This window comes from Myotis myotis, unplaced genomic scaffold, assembly GCF_014108235.1.
Source record: "Myotis myotis isolate mMyoMyo1 unplaced genomic scaffold, mMyoMyo1.p scaffold_m19_p_2, whole genome shotgun sequence".
Classification (NCBI taxonomy): domain Eukaryota; kingdom Metazoa; phylum Chordata; class Mammalia; order Chiroptera; family Vespertilionidae; genus Myotis; species Myotis myotis.
This window is the reverse complement of record NW_023416324.1, coordinates 45,080,865-45,103,368: the sequence shown is the minus strand read 5'-3', so window position 1 is coordinate 45,103,368 and position 22,504 is coordinate 45,080,865. Positions and strand designations below refer to the sequence as shown.

The 22,504-nt window shown below is 42.7% G+C and overlaps 1 protein-coding gene across 3 annotated transcripts in view; it reads right to left on the bottom strand.

Annotated features, from left to right (window-relative positions):
* The window catches only part of CACHD1 (cache domain containing 1), a 221,965-nt gene that overhangs the window by 182,764 nt on the left and 16,697 nt on the right, over positions 1–22,504 (bottom strand). Inside the window, exon 1 of one of the 3 annotated variants that reach the window (XM_036347581.1) lies at positions 18,558–18,581. The exons of the other annotated variants lie outside the window; for them this stretch is intronic. The gene's annotated coding sequence lies outside the window, so the exon portion shown is untranslated. Of the gene's footprint in view, positions 1–18,557; positions 18,582–22,504 lie in introns of those variants that run through there. 3 annotated transcript variants of the gene reach the window in all.

The following is a 22,504-nucleotide window of genomic DNA, read 5'->3' as shown; positions in this document are numbered from 1 at the left end:
GGTCGGAACACTGAGTGTGGTTCTCTAAACAAGTCACACTTCTGTTTTATGGAGCCCGCTGATCAGCGAGGGAAGCAGCTTACAACTTGTAGGCTTGGTAGGAACCCATCTGTGTGAGAGAGTAGCAAGCATTGAATGTCAATCACTGAAACAAGCTTTCTAGAAGGGTCCCAACTGGAATATGTTCTTTTCCTAGCAGGTCCATGACATGGAAGACAGGCGTTACCATCCTCATTTTACACAGAAAGACACGGACACTGCATATGCTCTCAAGTCCTTGAGCCTAAATCCAGCACTCTTTCTTCTCCAGGAAGCTCTCACGGCATTTGTGTTGTGCTTCTCACTGAATACCTGAATGCTTCTATACGCATCCTTATGCAATTCCTACCAAAATGTGTCAGGGAGGAGACAGGGTATATCATTTTCCCCGTTAAAAAGAAATGGAGGCCCCAACTTTAAATCGCTTGGCCAGGCATATATACTAGGGCACTCTTCAAGGCATGCTCTTCCCTTCATCACATTTTTGACATATCAAAAAGAAGTTATTTTCTCTCTCTGCTATTTCCCATGGAGCTCAAGTTCTCGGCTCGCTCCCCGCTTCTGAAGGCTCATCCTTGTCTTATTTCTGGCTCATCTCCCTAATTCAACCTGAGTTTCCACATTCCCTGTCTCCTGGGCTGTCAGCAGATTCTTCCTCCAGCTCCCCCATTCCCCTGCCCCATCTCTTCCCCAGAGGCCTTCAAGCCTTTGCTTTCCATGTCTGCGCCTGATGTTCGTTTTCAACCTCAGAGAAGAAAAGAAGAGCAACAAAACTAAAGCCATCCCCTTTCATCTCAACCTTAACCTGGCAGCCCATTAGTTTGATTTGATCAGCATGTGCTGTACGCAGCCTCAAACTCAGAAGCAAAAATGAGAGGACAGTGCTTGAGTCGAGGAGCACATAATCTAGTGTGGCAGGCAGAGTGCATACAACCAACTAATGCAAGACTCTGGTTAGTGGTGACAGGAGCTGTTTCTGGCTGGAGAAATTTAGAGAAGGCTCTGACCCTAAAAATCTGTTCCTGTCCGATCTTAGCACATCAGGAACAACCTTCAGAGCAGGACGCATGAAGTCATCCTAATTTACAAGTAATGATCTTCCAACAACACCTTTCTGCCTAGGCCCCCAAAGAACCCACATATCACAAGAGCAGATGGTAGAGTTATTATTCACCCCATTTTATAGATGAGTCAGTTAAAATCCTTGCCTAACAAATGGTCCTAAAAGAACTGAAAAGCAAACTCAGCTCCTGTCTAGCGATGTTTTTTCAACCACTTCGGAACTATAACTTTCCTAACTGCTCCAAGGAAACATGCTCTCATAGGGGGGAGTTGGTCCCATAAAGTGCAGGCAACTTGAAGTCTTTATTCAGGAAAATTCCAACCAAAATACTAAAGAGTTTTATCTCCATTTGAAAACATTTTCTGGGTAGTCTCTGAGCTTCCTCTATAAACCAGGCACAGTGTGAACCATCACTCTCCAAGTAGGAAAAAACACCTCCTCCCACTACACCCATTTATATTCTGCCGGGCTTTGACTTGGCGGTGGCTCTGCAGTTGTTAGGACAAGGCCCTGAGTAAAGTCAATTCATCTTTGCCCCTCCCTATCCTCCTCTCTACTCACGATAACAACCCCACCTACACCTCCCCGGTGGCTGGGAAGATTAAGCAAATGAATACACATCAACTGTTTAGAACCTTGCCTGACACATCATAGGCACTCAGTACATGGCACCACTTTACTAGTCTTGCTTGGTGCCTGGGTTTAAAGGCTGGCTCTTGCATTCGTTAACTGTAATTACAGGGTCAATCTTTTATCTACCTGGTAGCAAAGTGGTGAGGATTACATAAGATAATGCAGGCAAGAGTATTTAGCACCTAGTAAGTGCTCAATAAATGATAGTTACATTACGTGTCTGCATTTATGAGGAGCTTTGGCCTCTGTAATTTAATTTTTTTATTTTTTTTATTCCTAGAGCCCAGCACAACACCCAGCACAGCGCTAAGTACTTAAGCGCCGTAAATGACTGAGTGGCGGGCAGGCAGCCTGGTTCGGGCAGGTGAGGCCCATCACTGGCTCCTTCTTGGCCTTGTTCGTCTGCCACCCGCTGGCACTCAACAGGAGCAAAGGAAATAATGACAAACCGGCGAAGGGCCGCAATTATCCCGCGGTGCCCCAATTCACCGTGGTGTTTTCCATGGAAAGTCCCCTCCTATTTAAAAAAGCGCCTTTTTGTTTGCGTTTGTTTGTTTGTTTAATGCCACCTCAGTCACTGTGGTTTAAAAAAAGAAAATCAAAACAAAAACGTAGCCCGAAGTGGGTACGAGTGGCAGGGGCTGGAGGAGCAGACGCGGAGGTGGCGCCCGGGAGCAGCCCCGGGGTAGGCTGGCAAAGTTTAGTGGGGTCCTCAGGAGAAGGAGAAGGGCCAGCGAGGTCGTGGCGTGGAAGACAAAGGACAGAGAGCGCGGAGCGGAGAACGGAGTAGGGCGCCGGGGGCGCAGGGGCACCGGGCGGAGGAGCCGCACAAAGCCCCTGGGAGGGAACAAAGGGCTGGGAGGCGGGGCGGGGATCCCGGGCCGCCCACGGGGAAGTCTAGGCGGGGGAGGCGGGGGGAGGGGTGGGAGGCCCAGGGAGAGGGGCGATGCCTGCAGGGGGATGGTTGGTAGGGGGCGAGGGGCGGCCTGGAGGCGGGCGATGGGCGGGGCGCGGCGAAAGGGGAGCCCGGCACGCAGAGGGGAGGCAGGGCGACTGGGCGGCCTTAGGTCCTATTTCCCGAACAGAGATGATCTGCACCTGGTAAGGCTTCTGCGCTAACTGAGCCCCTTCCCGGCTCACAGAGGCTCAGGCTGGGAAGGGGCTCAGTGAGTTGTACGAAAGCATAGCGGCTGGGACACAGACACGCCTGCGGCTCCCTGCACATCCCGAGTGCTCTATCCCCATCCCAGGTCCTTTGCAGTGAGGTGAAGGGCCTATGACCACGTGTGGTCAGTGGGTTGCGATCAGGACCGCTTCTGGGGCTGCTATCCAGGGAGCAAGGACGAAAGTCTCCTTTAGACCTCGCCAAACAGTCATGGTGGTGAGAGGAATAACTAACTGGATGACAGCTTTTATTTCTCGAGTTGGACTTGACGGCCAGCCCACGAGAAAAGGAGGCAGCCTCCAGCTTGCAGGAAAGAGGGCAGAAGCCCTCTTGGGGTGTACAATTTGGGAAAGGGTGTCAGTGCCTGGCGCTGGGTCAGGTTTCTGTCTCGCACTTCAGATGCATGGGCTGCGCTGCCCTGGCAGTAACACTTGTGGCTCCCCCGGCTGAGCGTGCGCCTACCCATGGGCTCACCATTGCTCTGGACTCCCCTCCGGTATTTTGTCTCTTCCTCCTGCACTGAGGATAACGACCCTCAGAAGACCACAGGCTATTCTTGCCTGGACACCCAGAACTTAAAATTGAGTGATGTTGCAATAAAAAGCTCTAGTTTTACACCTCGTTAGGACCCATGTATAGAAGAAATCTGACCTTTAATCAGAATAGAAATGCTGTTCTAGTTGAACAACAAAAAATTTTTAGAAAAAGAAATTTATCAGTCTTAGTCTCAAGAGTCCAACAGCCTCACAAAATACCACGTCATGGAAATGAAACGACAAGAGCTACTACCAGCCTGGCCGGCTGTTCAGTGGTTAGGGCGACAAACCCTGAAGTGAAGGGTCAGGTTCGATTCTGATCAAGGGGACGAACCTCCATTGCAGGCTCAATCCCAGCCGGGCTGGGGCGGTGTGGGAGGCAACCAACTGATGTGTCTCTCTCACATTGATGTTTCTCTCTGTCTCTCCCCCTCCCTTCTGCTCTCTCTAATAATCAATGGGAGAAAAAGAGCCTTGGGTGAGGATTAACTACAACAACAAAAAAGCTACTGCCATTTATTGAACAACTACTGGGTGTTCCTGGTGTCCATCCTCGGACTTTGTCCTCACAATCCATCCTTTCAAACATCTAATGGGTGTCTTCCATGAACAGGCACTGCACTGGGTGGCTGGGACAATAAATGGAAGGAGGAGGGTGCAGGTCCCAGGCCTCAGGCAACGTGCAGTGTACCCAAAAGTGGGTACAATTTGCAAAGGAGGAAATTTACAATAGGTAACTGGCCCTTGGTTATGCCCATATCAGTTGATCCACTACTACACCCCCCCCCCCCCCCTTAAATACAGTTGGATTTCAGTGTTAACATCTGCTTCACCTTCTACTTGGGGAAAACAGAATGAAACCAAGGATTGCTACCTATAAACAAACTGCAAGAACTAAACCTAACAGGTAAATTGAACAGGTGTAAAACTAGCAGCGATAAGGATTCCGGTAACACACGCATTAAATCAAAGACCACATTCCTCAAAATTCAAATGTAAGGATACTATTAGGTATAAGATATGATAATATGTAATATCTCTTAAGAAATAGATATTCTTCCTATTTTTAAATTTTAACATTTTTATATGCATTCCTATCATGCTCGTCACTGTTAACCTCTATGTTAGGAGTAATTAAAGCCTGACTTACATTTCAAAATGGCACAGAATAGCAGAGCTCTTAAAGGACTACCTCCAAGCTCTTCATTTACAAGAAATAAGGGAAGAGTCTCAGGTTCCCATCATGAGTGGATGGCTGGCAAGACCAGAAATCAGAGCCCAAATCTTCCAACCAATTATCTTCTAAATAGTATACTGTATGTCTAGCAAACCCCTGGCTAATTCACATAATTCTCCAGAGAAGCTCTTCAGCTGCAACATACAACTGAAGCCTAAATTTATGTGTGTGTGTGTGGGGGGGGGGGGGTGTGGAGACTAGTCAATAAAAACATTTCTAACTGAATGTCTCAATTTATTTAACATGAGTTACAGGTATTTTGATCCTCCCAATAAAACTCATCAGCTCTACCCACTATACTACCCAAACCCATGTTTAGAGAATGTGGACTGAAAAAAAATCCAGCAGGTGGTCTCTCTTTTCACACGCAGAGTGCATGGAAGGCATCTGACAAATACGAAATCATGCTTTGCATGAACAAAAAATGATTCCTAAAAGGCATCACTTAGTAAATTTTGTTTTCTTTTTTGCTGCTTGTTTTTTTGTTTTTCCACATAAATATTTCCTGTATTTTCTTTCAAGTATACCAGTGCTTTCACAGAATTTAGATTTTTCTCCTTAACTAGAGGCACTATTCAATTTCCATGTCCTTGGAGTGTTTTATCTGGGGATTAGACAACTGTACCAAAACACAGCTGTTCCATTTTTTTTCCTCCTTTATTTTTCACATTAAAAAATTCTCCCAGTATCAGCCAGTCCAATTAGTTACTCACTATCAAAAGCCGGCTTTGGTCTTTCATGTTCTGGAAAACTGGATCCAAGTGACAGGGTGTCATGGAAACTGTATCTCAGGTCATTTCCTGTTTCAATTGTTTAGCCACCAAAAAAAGAAGAAAAAAGTTCAGCTCTATCAGATGGAAATTAATGAATGCTTGCTGTTGCTTTTGAAGAGCATGCAACTAAATGAAAAAGTAATTATCCTTTTTGACCAAGTTTTCCCACCAACACCAAGGAGTAAGGGGAGATCAGTGCACCCGAAATGGGAAAAGAAAAGTGCTTTGATTGATGCAATGAACCTAGCCTTTTTCAGTTCGGTTCCATAGTTCAGTGGTCAGTTTTAAGGCTGTCCTTGGGTTTGAGAAAAGTAACTACAGGTTAAGTGGTTTTAATTGTAGTTAACTTTGTTCTTACTCTTCCAACAAAATTTTACCTCTCCTCACCTATTCTACTTAACCCAAATTTGTTTTGTTTGTTAACCCTCACCAGAGGATTTTTTTTTTTCCATTAAGTTTTTAGAGAGAGTGAAAGGTAGGGGGAGAGACAGAAAGAGAGAGAAACATCGATGTGAGAGAGATACATCAGTTAATTGCCTTCCACATACACTCCAACCCCCAACTGGGGCTGGGGGATCAAGCCTGCAACCAAGGTACATGCCCTTGCCGGGAATCGACCCTGTGACCCTGTAATCCACAGTTTGATGCTCTATCCACTCAGCCAAACCGGCTAGGGCATACTTCACCCAAATTTTGACATTAACTAGACAGAGCTGGTATTCTCCTCTTTGACCTGAAATCCACTCCACGTAAGGGGGATGTGTAAATGAAACAAAAACTGTAATATAATCTGAAAAGATTTCTTGCTGTATTTATTCTCTGCTAACAAAAGAAATACACACACACACACACACACACACACACACACACACACACGAGTGCGAGAGAGGAAAGCAGAGCTTAAGGCCTACAAGCAATACCAGACGAGCACATGTGTTTAGGAAATGAAGTCCTGGCTGGAATTCAGTAATAATGAGCCCCTCAGTGATCTAATGTACACCAGCGTACACTGCGGTGGAAACAGAGTGGCAGACAGGACAATAAGGAACTCAACCCAGTGTTTAATACGTTTCAGCTCTGTCTAAATAACTGCTGGCAAAAAACCGGGAAGCGATACAACAAATCAATTTTAGGGCTCAAGAGGATTTGCTCAAACAGAAGATAGCTATGAAGTGTACATTACAGGGTCAGTTCACACCTCCATTACAGGGAAGGCACCCACTTGCAATGCTGTCCTTTTTAGGTTGTGATCTCTCCTCTCTATTCCAAAGCAGGAAATATCTGTGCTGCTTCTTTTTCTTAGACGTAAAGAAGAAAGCAACTGGAAAACATCCCCCAAACCAATGAACTTTAAATATTATTCAAGTAAGCTAAGCCTTATATTACTTATATCGAAATTACTATTTGGACAATTGGGAGAAGGTGGTAAAGGAAATAAAAGGGACATCTTTTAGTAAGGACCCCGAGTTCTAGACCTTTAACCTGTCATAAAGTCACTGTGTTTATTTAATCAGTGCCAGGAAAGAAGCACCTAGGCCAGTGATGGCGAACCTTTTGAGCTCAGCGTGTCAGCATTTTGAAAAACCCTAACTTAACTCTGGTGCCATGTCACATATAGAGATTTTTTGATATTTGCAACCATAGTAAAACAAAGACTTATATTTTTGATATTTATTTTATATATTTAAATGCCATTTAACGAAGAAAAATCAACCAAAAAAATGAGTTTGCGTGTCACCTCTGACACGCGTGCCATAGGTTCGCCATCACTGATCTAGGCCAACCTTGTGCACAGTTTCTCTCCTAATCGCTCACACATGCTGCCCAGTTCCTCTCTCTAAATCTACACAAATGCCCTTAAGACACCAACTATGTTTTATTAAAAATAAGGTGGAGCTGATGATTTCTAATTGGTAGTTGCTTCTATTTCTTTTTGGTTAGCCTTTGAGGAAAGGAGAATATCCATACTTCTATACCTTTTGGGGAGAAAAGACCCTAATTTAGGAAAGTTACTGGTAGGCAATCTTTCAAAGTGTTTATATTATAATCACTATGGTTTGGTTTTTATGTACACAAAACAACAGAAGTAGAAGTAATTTCACCAGAGACAATATTTGCCAGAGGTAGAAGTTATTTCTAGAAGCCATTCAGATAGTATTTTCTTACAGAAAAACCAGTTAAAATATGGAAGTAACTGCTGAAGGCATCAACACAAAAGGCATAAATCAGTTCAAAGGGTGAACCGAGACTAAAATACATCCAAGAATACAGCTACAAACCAGACTTGAAGGCCTCTGGTCATGATGCGTGAAGTTGGTTCTATCCCAAGAGAAACAATACATAAAATAAAGATGGAGCTGGTACAGGGGCTGTGAATTGTAAGAGAGGCAAGAAATACAGTATCAAGACAGACCATCTTTATATTCTGGTCATAACTCACTACTTTTCTTTTAATTTCTTTACCCTAGGAAATACAATGTTAGTGCGCTCATTGCACTTTCTACCTTACTTATTTAAATGGAAGGGGAGGAAATAGAGACTCTTAGTTTGTAAGGAGCAGCTCAATTACAGAAGAATTCTAATAAACTTTCACTGTCTCTACAGGAATAGGTTAATTCTTGACATTGGTGGATGAACTTCAATAGTGGATTCGGTGAAAATTTCAACTCCGGGTTATATCTGCTTTGTTTGCATGCCCAATCAAAGGTATTATTTAGAATATAGCAGCGGTTCTCAACCTGTGGGTCGCGACCCCTTTGGGGGTCGAACGACCCTTTCATAGGGGTCGCCTAAGACCATCGGAAAACACATATATAATTACATATTGTTTTTGTGATTAATCACTATGCTTTAATTATGTTCAATTTGTAACAATGAAATTGGGGGTCACCACAACATGAGGAACTGTATTAAAGGGTCGCAGTATTAGGAAGGTTGAGAACCACTGGAATATAGGTAAATGTATTAGGCACCTTCAATGTCACAGATACAATGCTGTTTTGGACAGTGAAAGCATACTACTGTGAAACAGACATGCATGCTGCTTACTGGACATCCTGCGTGCTCTACCACACACCCAGGTCCTTTCCAGGTACGTGGGGATCATACGATCAAGCATGGCCAATGGGTTGTGGTCAGAAGTGACCTGTGACAGTGAACAGACACCCAGGACTTCAAGATGGCATCAGTGATACTAGTAATGAAGAAGAAACTCATGGACGTCAAAACAGGGGGAGCTGCCAAACTGGATAGTGATGCAGGTTTCACCCCTAAAGGCATCGTTGGAGCATTTCAAAGCTGTTGCTACCGGTATTACCAAAAGTATGTCACTGTGAAGGAAGGGGGCATCTCTGGGGTTTCTAAGGTGCGGGCAGCTCACATGTTTAACTGCTGCCTTTCTTACAAGGAACTCAAATGTGGATAGTTACACAAGCACCACAGGAGAGGAGAGGACTACTCAGTATTCCTGACCATGACTTTCTTTGCCTTTAGGAACATGATCATTACTGAATCCTTTCATGGCCTAATTGAGAATTAATGCCCCCAAAAGATGACTGGCATGTGCAAAAAAATCTACTTGTCACTGCCTACAAAATGAAGGTGAGTCCTCTACGTCTGTCTTGCCCTGTTAAGGCAAACCTAGAAATCACAAGTTGAGATGTCAAGGTATCAAGATAGAGAAAAGACACATCAATCCCCAGGAGACATTCATTAAACAAATAATCTGTGTACACTGAGGTGTAGGGATCTTTTCAGTCCTGCAGCCTGTCCTAGGCCAGGGATTCTTAGCTTTTGTGTGTGTCCTGAAGCCCAGGGATAGGGCAGTCAAGTGTGTGATGCTCTTCTCAGAATCGTGTACTTAAATGCACCAGATAAAACACACAGGACTGTAAAGAACATCAATTACAAAATGTTTTTTAACTTATGATATATATATTTTTGCATGCTTCTTTATTAATGCACTAGAGACCCCGATGCACGAAATTTGTGCAAGAGTAGGTCTTCCTTCCCCCGGCTGCCTGTACTGGCTTTCCTCCGGCACCCGGGACCCAGGCTTCCCTCGCAGCCCCGGCTTTGTCTGGAAGGTTGTCCGGAAGGACGTCTGGTCTAATTAGCATATTACGTTTTTATTATTATAGATTAATCAACAAGATAAGATCCAGCAGTGTGTCTAACAACTACTATAATTTCAAAGTTGTAAGGATCATGTCATTTCAACTTATCTATGATACTTAAAACAAGTTATATCTTTGATATGTTTTGATGACAAAGTCCCAGGTACGGCCAATACTATTAGGATTTATTGTCTACATCATCATCGAACAAGATGCCAAATTTCTGTTAGAGGTTTGTGTTATAATTGTTTTTGAATTCTATAGAGCACAGAATAAGAACCCCTGAGTTTTGTCCTTTCCTGATTAATACAACCACACTACAAACTCACAAGCAGAGTTCTACTGGGCTGTCTAGAGTTGAGTGTACTGCAGTGCATGAGGCATGTTCTTCTGTGGCTTTTCTTCTGCCACTGAGTTTCTGTCATTTATTTTGCGTTCTCACCAATTGTTTTCAACATAATGGCAACTAACTAAAGTATCATTCAGACTGTTAAAATGCAATTTTATGGAAGCTTAGGTGCCCTTCAAGGCAACAAAAACTGATAAAAATCATCCCATAAAAAGGGGCTGGTCAAGGCTTTTGACATCATAAACACCACACAGTCTGGGAAAACTCACCAACAGTTGTACAAAAGGCAGCTGATAAAATACTCTGTCCAGAGACTTGTCATGACTTCAAGAAACATGAAGGCACATGGAGATAGCCAATACAGGATGCTGGGGTCACTAGGTCAGAATGCCATCCAGTCCTCAGCTGGTCAGCCCTACACACTATCCCTGGGTATACACCAGGAAGGTGTATCCCAAACTAATTGGGATGTCAGGTCTATTTAATAAGCCTATGAAGGCTGGGTAAAACAAGACTGAAATAATTCATACATCTTGTCATTCCTCTATTCTATAAGCTGGGAGAGGGGAGAGGGGAGAGGGGAGAGGGGAGAGGGGAGAGGGGAGAGGGAGAGGGGAGAGAGGGAGAGAGGGAAGGAGAGGGAGAGGGGGAAGGAGAGGGAGAGGGAGAGGGCGGGAGAAAGAGGAATTAACATAACATAAACCATCACTGCACTTTCTTAAATCATCCTAGCATAGTAGTCAACACCTTACTCAAAAGTATGTGACACAGAAGACAACTGAGCTCTCAGCCCTGATAGGGAGGCAAGGATTAGAGAATCAAGAAAGTATTTTAAATCAAGCAATAAATCCTGCAGACAAGATCTGAGAACCAACAATGAATGAATCCATCTTGCTTCATGTGTCAAATACTAAGAGGTTGTTTAGTATACTAGAAGCACCACTGACTGGATGGCAAGTCAGGAGACCTGACTTTTAATCTGGACCCTATCTCCAATTAACCTGAGGAAACGGGGCAATAACTACATTTCCAAGGGCCTCAAATTTCCCTTCTTTCAAATGAGATTAACTTTGAAGGCACCTTCTCACATAAAAATAAAGATTTGATAACTTGAAATCTCAGGAAGATGACAAAATAAGTAGACCATACTGTAACAATATAATCAAATACAAATTTAAACTGAATGTTTTCTAAAACAAAGAGTATTTCTATTTCTCCTTTTTTTTATTGTTGTTAATCCTCACCCAAGGATATTTTTTCCGTTGATTTTTAGAAAGAGAGAAAGAGGGAGAGGAAAAGGGAGAGGAAGAGAGAGAGAGAGAGAGAGAGAGAGAGAGAGAGAGAGAGAGAGAGAGAGAGAGAAACAAAGAAACATCAATGTGAGAGATACATCCATTGGTTGCCTCCCGCATACCCCCTACTGGGGCCAGGGATTGAACCTGCAACCCAGGTACACTGCCCTTAACCAAGGATCAAACCAGAGATCTTTTGGAGCAGGGAGGAGGAAGGGATGTGCTCTAACCACTGAGCACACCAGCCAGGGCAATATTTCCATTTCCTATTGTGAGGTCCCTATGCTTTCTCTCAGGTAGGCCTCTCTGTGCTTATTATATACCTAACCACTGATTTAACTGTCCATGAGTCTTTTGAAGGTATAACACTGTCTTATTTAGGGATATATATTCTCCCAGCATTAGAAGAATCAGGGGAAAGTCTTTTTCTGGAGAAAAGAAGAATGTGGAAAGACCTGTCAAAGGGTCTGAGATCTGGTGACTGTACCCTGCCCCTTTATGCTGCCCGGTCCATCCTGTTGCTACTTCGATTGCTTTCTTCCCAGGGGCTCACCCGTTTACTAGCAGTGGAGGGCTCTTCAGATAAGCAGGAGAGTAAGTCAGGGTCTAATGCAGCCGTGGGCAAACTATGGCCCGCGGGCGATTCGGCCCGTTTGAAATGAATAAAACTATTGAAAAAATGAATAAAACTATTGAAAAAAAAGACCGTACCCTTTTATGTAATGATGTTTACTTTGAATTTATATTAGTTCACACAAACACTCCATCCATGCTTTTGTTCCGCCCCTCCGGTCCAGTTTAAGAACCCATTGTGGCCCTCGAGTCAAAAAGTTTGCCCACCCCTGGATGTCTGCTGATTCCCGGCTCTTTCCCAGGTTCTGTTTCCTCTGAACTATATAATCCCAAATTGCCTCATAACCATTAATTTCATCAGATTTGGAAACCTCTTTATTCTTTCTGACAACAGGTCTCTCTCCTTCCCTGCCCTTCCCTACTGTACTTGCCAACCACTGCTGGCTATCATTATGGAAGTGGCATTTCACAACTAGGGAAGACTTGCAGATTTCGCCCAGCCCGCTATCATGGAAAGAGAATGCATGGATGACGTCCTTTTCTACTTCTACCCCAGAGGCACACATAGTACTGGCTAAAATTATTGGCTAAATGAATGATGCTCAAAGGACCATGGGTGGCCAAAGCCTAGCAGCATTACTGGCTGATGCAAGAGAAAAGAAGAAGAAAAAAAATAGTTCTACCTTCATATTGAGGAGAGAGGCACTATAAAATCAGATTCTTTCTCTTTCTCACTCTCTCTTTCCTGCAAAGTTCATAACTAATCAGTACCCAATGGGTTGATCACTCCTTGACTCTCAGCATTTGGGAAGAGAAAGCAAACTTTCCCAAACAAACAAAGACACATGTAACTTGGGGGAGGGGAAAAAAAGACTAAATTTCAACCCTGCTTTGAAACACACATCTTAAGGCCCCTCAGGTTAAAAATGACAGCTAGAGTCCTTTAATCTTGAAAATGTTCTCTCCATGGAAACCTTAAGGACAGGAAACCACTTAGGCAAAGCTCTTTTCTTTTTCTTTTTTTTTTTTTCTTTCTCTTTTTTAGGCAACTTCTAAGAAAAATCTAGGTTTTGAGGAAACTGGGCTTCCATGAACAACTATCCTATAGGAAGATAGTCCAGGTCATGTGGTTTCATTGATCCATGAATTAACCCATAAATAAAGCTTCCCCAGTCTGGCTCAGCTGGAAGAGACAGACTCACTTCATTCACTTCTCTAAGATTCTTGTCCTCAATTCCCAATGCACCATCTCCACTATTAAGATCCGAGGTAGGGTCTTAGCTGGTTTTGCTCAGTGGATAGAGTGTCCACCTGTGGACTGAAGAGTCCCTGGTTCGATTCTGGGCAAGGGCACATGCCCAGGTTGCGGGCTTGATCCCCGATGTGGGGCATAGAGGAGGCAGCCAATCAATCGATGATTCTCTCATCATGGATGTTTCTCTCTCTCTCCCTCTCCTTTCCTCTCTGAAATCAATAAAAATATATTTAAAAAGAAAAAGATCCTAAGTAGGTAGAACAAGGATTCTATACTGTGGTCCAAACCATTTTCACCCAAAGCCAGTGAATTTGGTAAGCTGTAATTTTCAAGTTCAACAAGCATCTATTTCAATGTGATGCTTTGGACTACAACAGCCTGGGAAAATTCGAGTTAGCACATAACCCTAGAAAATTCTACCTGGAAGATTACAGGAGGAAACTACAGCACAGAGAGGTTAATTGATTAGCTTAAGGTCCCAGCAGATGTCAAACATAGTTTCCTAACTCAACGGCTGCTAGATTTCTCTGGACTCGCTAGCATACCACATCTTAAGACATTCCAGACTGACTAAACTTAAAAATAATAATAATATTTAGCTAAAAAGCAATCAAAATATTTTCAATAAGTGTAAGGTGAGGCAATTGTGCAAAATCTTGCCATCATTTATAGAATCTGGAGCCTATTAGCAGGAGTGAAATAGCCCACATATTTCAAAGGATAAGTCTAATGTAGTTCAAACAAGCTCCAAACATCAAGTCACTTTCACAACCATCCAAGTTCTAGGATGCGTTGTCTGGGCCATCAGCCAGGTTGGCAAACAAATCATTATAAAACGCAAAGGCATTAAGTGCCCTCTTGCCTTTGGCAGTACACTCAAAGCTATTCAAATATATTATAGTGAAACTAAACTACAGCTACCAAGTCTCAGCCAAAAAGAGGGAGTGAAGTCTATGCATGTCTTTTTAAAAAACCTGTTTAGGTATTCCAACTTTTGTTCTATTTCCTTGTGAAAGGCAAACCTAGGAAGAAGTGGAGGAGGAAGACCCAGCCATAAGCTTGTAGAAAAAAAAGGAGGAAAAAGTAGGCTTTGATGAACACATTTAAGGATTTCCGTGCTAGGGACACTTTGAAAACTCATTATAGAAACTCAAGATCAAAATGGGTCCAAAAAAAAAAAGGCTAATTCTCTTAGGTCTGAGTCAATAAAAAGGAAACGTCATGGCCTCTCTTTCTGTCCATGTATATCCTTCTCTCTTTCTCCCAATCAACAACTATCCAGGCAGACAGATCAGCCCGCTGGGCACACACCCTTTTGTATGGTCGATCACTTGGAAGAGAATGGAGAACTGAACAGTCTTTCAAGTATATGAAGAGACTGTATGTACAATGGCAGCAGCCACTTTATCTGTTTTAACAGAGAAGGCCAAGAAGAAATAAACTTCCTATTACATAGGATAGCTTTTCCTGGCACATCAGGAAGGATTCCAAAATATAAGATAGGCTATCTGAGACTGGGATTTGGCATTCTGTTGTCAGGTGCTCTTTCTTCCGCCTGCGCCTCCCCCCTCCCCCCCCCATTGATGATAAGGGTAACACTACATTTGCATCCATTTCCAGTTTTCAAAAACACTTCTACATATATTCCATTCTCTCCAAGAGGTGGGGTGGGGGGCATATTTGCCCACTTGGGACAGAGAGGTGAACTAAAACGAATGTGTCTTCAACCACTGGATCTGTTACATATTTCCTGGTGACTAAGGTACAAAAATGCCAGTTTCTGCCATTACCCACTCTCATATTCTCTAGAGTCCCTACACAAAGATTCAAGATTTACCCAGGCAGCAAATATTAAGGGGCTCATTAAATGCTGAATCAATGAATGTAACTAAACTGTCAGGCAGAAGCTGACATAAATTTGAATCCAACCTCTTCCACTTTTTAACTTTCCAAAAGTTGTTTTTAACTGCATTAGAAAGAGAACTCGAAACCTTAGCATAAAGCCTGGCATGTTAAAGAAGCCCCCAAAAGTGTGCTATTGTAAGTCCTACTTACCAAAAAACAAAAAAACAAAAAACAAACATTGCCCTATGGAGATATTTTTTCCTTTCCCAGCAATTTAAGGAACCATATCAGGCAAAATTCTGTGGTTTCGTTGATAGTAAATAAAGCAGTTTCCATTCGGTTACATTCTAAGATTCAAGCTTACAAAATAAATGGAAAGAAAAAGAAAGTGTAAATCCTTTGTCTAATTAAGCTTTGGGGTGTCGCTGTCTGGGAGCTGAGAATTGCCATCCTTTATAATTAAATCTTCTTTGTGACCGGGTCTCATGATATGTAACTAATACAGCTTGACTTGCCCACAAGTAAGAATGTTAAAATTCCATTCGAATTAGCACAAAGCAGGGAAAGAAAGAGAGCTGGGACAGATGAGAAAATTTCACTTGTCTTAGAGGACAGAGCCGGAGCCACACTTGACAAACCCCTACCTGGTCTGAAAAAAAAGTTATCCAAAGCTTAAACTAAGAGGATAAGAAGCCACCATTGTTGGTGGCTTAAAGCGATCCACTTTCCCTGGGACTCCGGCAGTGGGGCCCTCATTGGAAATGCAAAATCCCCAGCTGGGGGTAAGAAGAAGAGAAAATGTTTAAAAGATGCTCAGGTCTGGAGTGCCAAGACCAAGGGTCTCAGAATCCGAAGCTCAGTCTCCTCCCTCCACACCCACCCCTTCGCCCCCCCCCCCCCCCCCTCCCATTCTTTGGGAGCAGCTCCTTCCCAGCTCTGCCATTGGGTGTCAGGGAGACTTGGGAAGTGCCCCGGGAACTGCTGAGAGATGGAGAAACACACAAAGGCTCCCTTCCACAAAGCATGCTTTCACAGAGGCGGCCGTGTCTATTAAACACATCCCCTGACCGCGCATACACTTCTCTAAGGAGATTATGAGGGACCACGAGCTCACTCAATTAGCCCCACAAAATGTTGTTAAACCCACTGCAGGCAGGAGAAAAAGGTATGCATGGCGAGGAGGAGGGGAGATTTAAAATTAGTGGCACGGGGCCTCCCCTCTCCTTGGTCATTCCCAGGGGAAAAGGTGTGCAAAAAACTGTCCCTTAAGGCTGCTGCAGCTTCTGGGTGGAGCCAGTTAGCATCCGTACAATTCTTTCCCTCCACTTGCATTCTCATTGTGCCAGCTGTGGGGCCGTAACACATTCAGAGTGTCCCTTCCCATATATATGTCATACGAGAGGCATAATTCCCCGTGCGGTAATATGTGCTTTTCAAACTGCTCTGCAAATCTTTGGAAGTTGGGAGTACAAAATGTAGTAATTTTCCAATAAAACTTATGATACATTTTCTCAAAATATAACAGTATAAATACGGTGCCCAACTTTAGACACTTAAAGTTACTAAACCACTCATGGGCTGTCGTTGGCTAAATGAATGATTAAATTTTTCACCACATTTATTTCTTCATGATTACTTCCTTCCTGGAGAATGAAGTAGTTACGCAAAGAACAAGTCGACCCAAAGCAATAAATGGAATGTCCTTTTATTTATCTAAATGTATGAAAGATAAAATAAGAGATCTTTCCCTCAAAAAGTACTTTTTAGCTCTTATAATAAGATATGTAAGACTTTATAATTCACAAAGGGATTTTAGAGACAGTTCATTTGATATAACAGCTCTGTGAAGTGTTACTCTCATGTTATAGGTGAAGAAAGAGACCCAGAGGGATTAAGGTGGAACTCCGGGTTATTGCTTCCAAATTCACCTCACCCCTACTCTCACCCCAGCACTTCCTGAGAGTCTACTCTTGCCCTGGGCACTATATAAGGTATTGAAGAATTAGAGCAGCGGTTCTCAACCTGTGGGTCGAGACCCCTTTGGTGGCCGAATGACCCTTTTACAGGGGTCGCCTAAAACCATCCTGCACATCAGATATTTACATTACGATTCGTAACAGTAGCAACATTGCAGTTATAAAGTAGCAACGAAAATAATTTTATGGTTGGGTCACAACATGAGGAATTGTACTTAAAGGACCGGAAGGTTGAGAACCACTGAATTAGAGAAAGCAGGCTTAGTTTCTTCCCATAAGTAGCTCACAGAGCAAGTACAGAGTTCTAAGGGGGTCACAAAGCAGCCATAACTCAACCCAAATATAGATGTAAAAAAAGGAGACAACCTTTCAGTATTAGAAACTAGACCTAGTTGTCCAGTATAGACAATGGAGGAAATACCATAACTGAATCCTCAAGGACAAGCCCAGTGTTCTCTTCACACCACAATGCCTTCCATACTCACCAGTATTAAACGAGGCTAACAAAAACTGGAACTGATGAGAGTACTTATTCCAGAAGATAAATAATTGCCTCCTATACTCAGCAAGTCCAGCAGCAGGGCTGTCTGTTATACTTACGTTAAGTCTGAAGAAAAGGTAAGTGACATAAGGTAAGTGGAGTGCCATTGGCACAGGCAGGTACTCCATTAAAGGTAGCTTACTATTCCCGTGTGACAAAGAATTTCAGAACAGGGGGAGTTACCCCTCTGATGAGCGGGGAAACTCCTTCCTGTGAGATGAGCCTGGAGAGACATGGAGCCACGATCCACTTGGTTCAAAGGCACTAAATGGACACATGGCCTAGGAAAGGGGATGAGGCCAGGCTGCTGGTCAGAGGCCTGTTTCTGAGAAAATAATGGGAGAACCCATCTCCCTGCTACCAGAAGAAAGGCTATCCTTCCCTATATTTTTCTAAAGTTATAAAAAAGGCATTATAACTCAGGCAACAAAGATTTCCAGTGGCCTTTGACTAAAGATAAAACATCCCCAAATACAGGCTGTTTATACTGCAGCTATAGAATATCCGGAGCTAAAAGAATAATGCTACCCAGATTTTTTTTTAATTTCTTCATTTTTTAAAATGTGAACTTGTTTTTTAAATATCCCAATCTTTTTAAACTCATGGAGAAATATTTTGAAAGAGTCCTAGAGTTTCAAACCATCATTAGTCAAAAAAGAAAACTAAGGAACTGTCTTTGAAGAAAATCAAAGACAGTTTGTAATTTTAACACACACAAAAGGCTAGTCTCTCACTGTTCGTTTTTAGTGATAATTTCATAAAGTGAGAACTGTACCCAATCCCCCATCGCTTTGGGTCGCTACATAGAGGACCTTGACATTCAGGGACTGAACCTTTAAAGTTTGGACCATTGTAAAGCAAACCCTACCCAAGCCCTAAAGCATGGTAATAAATTTGAATCATTATTAATAGTATAGTCATATCATACTGGTCTCTAGGGATCATAAGATAGGCTTGATTATGTCCATACTTTCTAAAAGTTATTTAAGCAAAGTTTTTCTCGACTTCTCTTTTTAATTTTTACACAAAGACCTGGGGTTGTAGGTATAGGGAGTTTAAATTGGCAGGAGCGTTCAGGCCTACATTCCCACCATCAGTTGCTGTTGATCCCCCTGAGAATAAGAGGTGACACCTGAAAAGTGTGATAGGAATCGATTTTACATACGTGCTTTCTTTCAGTCCTCACTACATTCTTTGAGGTAGCTAGTACTCCCCATTTTACAGATACAGCACTTGAGGCTAGGAAGCCAGGTCACACAACCTCTGTCCGATTGCTTTGTGATTGTTCTGGAAAGACAGAAGAGTTCTGAAAGTCACTGAATGGGATCACTGTGGGAGGGCAGTGCTTTGCTCACCCAACGTGCAGGCTCTCCCGTCAGATGTCTGAAGGGCACACGCGTCTTCTGAGAGAGGGAAACTCATCAGTTGGAGGAGAAAATGCCAGGTTTAAAGTGAGGCTTGTTAGAGAGGGAGCTATCACAGATTATTAATTTAGCCTTCTCTCCCAGCCAGTGTTTGATGTAAATGGCAAGGGTTCAAAGGTCAAAGAGGAAGAAGTATGTGCTTTAATTTCTGCCCCCTAGAGGTGCGTGGATGTTTTCTATTAACAAAAACCCTGTAGCCAACAAATCCCGGGCTTGGATCAAACGGCCCTCCATCTTTTAAGTTACAACATCACAGGGAGGCGTTTCAAGAGGAAACGGGCCCCAGCAGACCTGCGCTACCAGGGAGAAGGCTGGTCTGGCCTTTAGGAATTCGAAAAACATTTTCCTTTTTGCTGAAATTGCTTAGTGACAGACAAAAATGTCCCCAAATCGGCGTTCTTGATCTATAGACAGGGACAAAATTGGGAAAAACAGCAACACACACAGAAGAAGTGGGCAGGGACTGAAAATAGAGCCATTAGGACATGAAGAACCAAGCCCTCCGGCCAAGGCTATTAGGAACAGACATTTTGGCAGCAAGCTTAGTCCACAGGGCTCTGTCTGAGTTCAATGAAAATAGTCAGTACTTAATCTGTATTACAGTGTACCGTACATAGCAAATGCTCAATCAGTAGTAGGTAATATTGTATAACACTTCCCTTTTCCCAGCCATTAATAATGTAGGAGATTCGTCCTACTCATTTCTCATCCCCACACACCAAAACCCTCACTGCTGCTCAAAACCTAGACGTGAGGGTTGGACCGTGAAATTCTGATGAGCAGCAACATATCCCTTCATAGAAAAAGGCCAACACTTCGTGAGAACTCCGACATCAGCCACTGGGCCAGATATTCTCGTAGACCTTCTCTCATAACCCTATCACCATGAATGTATCCCAGTCTTTCACAGTGAGAAACCTGAGGCTCGGAAAAACTTGCATTAAAAATTAGTTTCTGGAAACAGGCTTCTGCGAGTTGGCCTGGGTAGTGGGTCTATATTTAATTTTTTTTTTTTTTTTTTTTTTTTTTTGAGAGAGAGAGAGGAAGGGAGAGAGGGAGAGAGGGAGAGAGAGAAACATCAATGTGAGAGAGAAACATCGATCAGCTGCCCCCGATACTAACCCGACCTGGGGATCAAACCAACAATCTGGGTATGTGCCTTGACCGGGAATCGAACCCACCACCCCTTGGTACATAGGCCAACGCTCCAATCAACTGAGCCACACTGGCCAGGGCTGGGTCTGCTTTTATAACCCCTTTGCATGAATGTTGTTTCAAACAACAGACTTTGAAATGGTATTTGGAAGCCAAACTGTTGTAAACTGAAGATACCTGGAAGCATTCAGATTTCTCACCACTGCTTGGAAAGGCCTCTGCACTACCTATAAATGCCTTTTACTTGAAGCACATCCACAAAGCCTCCAGGAAGGTAAGCTTACCCCTTGCCCGACAGGACAGTCCTAGGAGGCTGGAGAGTGGGGTAAGTCCCAGGCAGCTCAGTTAGAAAAAATAAATAAAAATCCAAGCGCAGGGTTTATGGAAAACACACAGAGGAAGAATAAAGCATGGTAATTGTTTACAGGCCACTTGTGAGTCTTCTAAAAAGGTCGTAAACAAGAAATGTGGCTTGGGAGAGACTAGCCTGAAGTGTTTATCCCTCAGGCAATCCCTCCAGTGCCTGTGAGTCCTCCACTAAAGTCTTGCCCTGGCCAGGTGGCTCAGTTGATTGGGGTGTCCTCCCATACTCCAAAGAGTGTGGGTTCGATTCCCAGTCAGTGTGTACTTGAGGCAACCAATCAATGTTTCTCTCTCCCCTCCCCCTTCCGCTTTCTCTAAAAATTCAATAAAAACATATCTACTCCAGGAAGGCAGAGCTGTACTTTGTTGACTATTCTACCTTCAGCATCTACAAGAATGCCAAGCTAGCAGTAGATATTCATACATGTGAAATGAAAGATGACTTATTTCACCATTTACTTCATTGTCCTGGTTAAACTGTTTAGATACAAGAATCATTCCTACAGTTTTAAAGGTGTCATGCAGCGACATGAATGTTTTAAGGAAAAGTGTATTTACAGAATTCTAATGTGATCATAAAACTAAGAAGAAATGGTCCAATGTCTACCTATACAACTTTGATCTTAGTCTCATTAACTACGAGAACCAGTATGTGAAAATCAAATTCTAATAAAATGGAAGAGACCTAAAATTACAAAATCAGGCACACTGCTTGGTAGATGGTACGCAGGCTTCCCATCCCTTGATTCAACGTTAGATATTATGGGAAGTAGCACCACGTAACTTTTACTTCAATAACCTATGAATGTGCTAAGTAAAAATTCTGTTATATTCAAGTCCTGTAATGTTTGAATCAGATCCAATGGAAGACAAGTTTCTGGAGGGTAAATTTAAAAAGGATACTTATCATACTTTATCTCCTTGATATATTTTACTATGTCATAAGGAGATTCCCTTCATAATGAATTCTTGATAACTTAGTCCAAAATAGATGGCAATTATTTTTGTAAGTACGAATGTCTCCAAAATCACTTATTAAGATCCAATAAAATGGGTGTTTATGTTCATTTGAAAATGTCTTAACTATTACTTAGTTTCAATCACTAAATGAACTAAATGCAGACTGTTTAGTAACCACATCCTGGATGCAGTAATTCTCTTCATGACTTTTCTAAAGGTCATCATGGAATAGACACAGCCAAACAAAAAATAAGGGATGGGCAAATGGAGCTTGGTCTGAAATTTTCAAAACACAAATTATAAAGTATCTCCTACCAGGTGCTTAGAAACATAGTTCTGTCCGAAACATGTTATGCCATGAAACATATGACATTATTAGGATGTATCTGTAATAATAGGTTTGTAAAATATAAACTCCACCAGCATAGGTAATTCCAAACCATAATCATTTCACATAAAGCTAACATTATATTCTAATACATATTAGAACTGCCTTCCACACCTTTTACTAACCAAATAGATTAAGCAGTCCCAGGTTATCATGCCAACATGACACTGTCAAGTACTTCCTAGTAAATAATCAATTAAATTTTTAAAAGGAGGTGGGGGAGAGTCCAGTATAACTAAGATGCTAACCAAAATGATCAAAGTTATTTCCATGCCCTGGCCGGTGTTGTTAACTGGCTAGAGCAGTGGTTGGCAAACTCATTAGTCAACAGAGCCAAATATCAAACAGTACAACAACTGAAATTTCTTTTGAGAGCCAAATTTTTTAAATTTAAACTATATAGGTCGGTATATTGTTATTAACTTAATTAGGGTACTCCTAAACTGGCCTTTGCTAAAAACATCCTCAATCTGATTGAGGTACATTCGCTGAGATTGACCCCTTCCAACTCTCCCATCCACACTCGTCTTGTATACTTGTTTCATCCATCTCCTTTCATTCATCCTCTCTGTATGTCCAAACCATCTCAACATACCTTTCTCAATCTTCGACACTACATCTCCTTTCACTCCACAACGTTCCCTAAAATTAATAACTTTACTTAAAGTTTTAAGTCAACTTCGCACTGTAGGTGCGCGCCCGCATGTGGTATTTTGTGGAAGAGCCACACTCAAGGGGCCAAAGAGCCGCATGTGGCTCGTGAGCCGCAGTTTGCCGACCACTGGGCTAGAGCATCAGCCTGTTCACCGGAGGGTTGTGGGT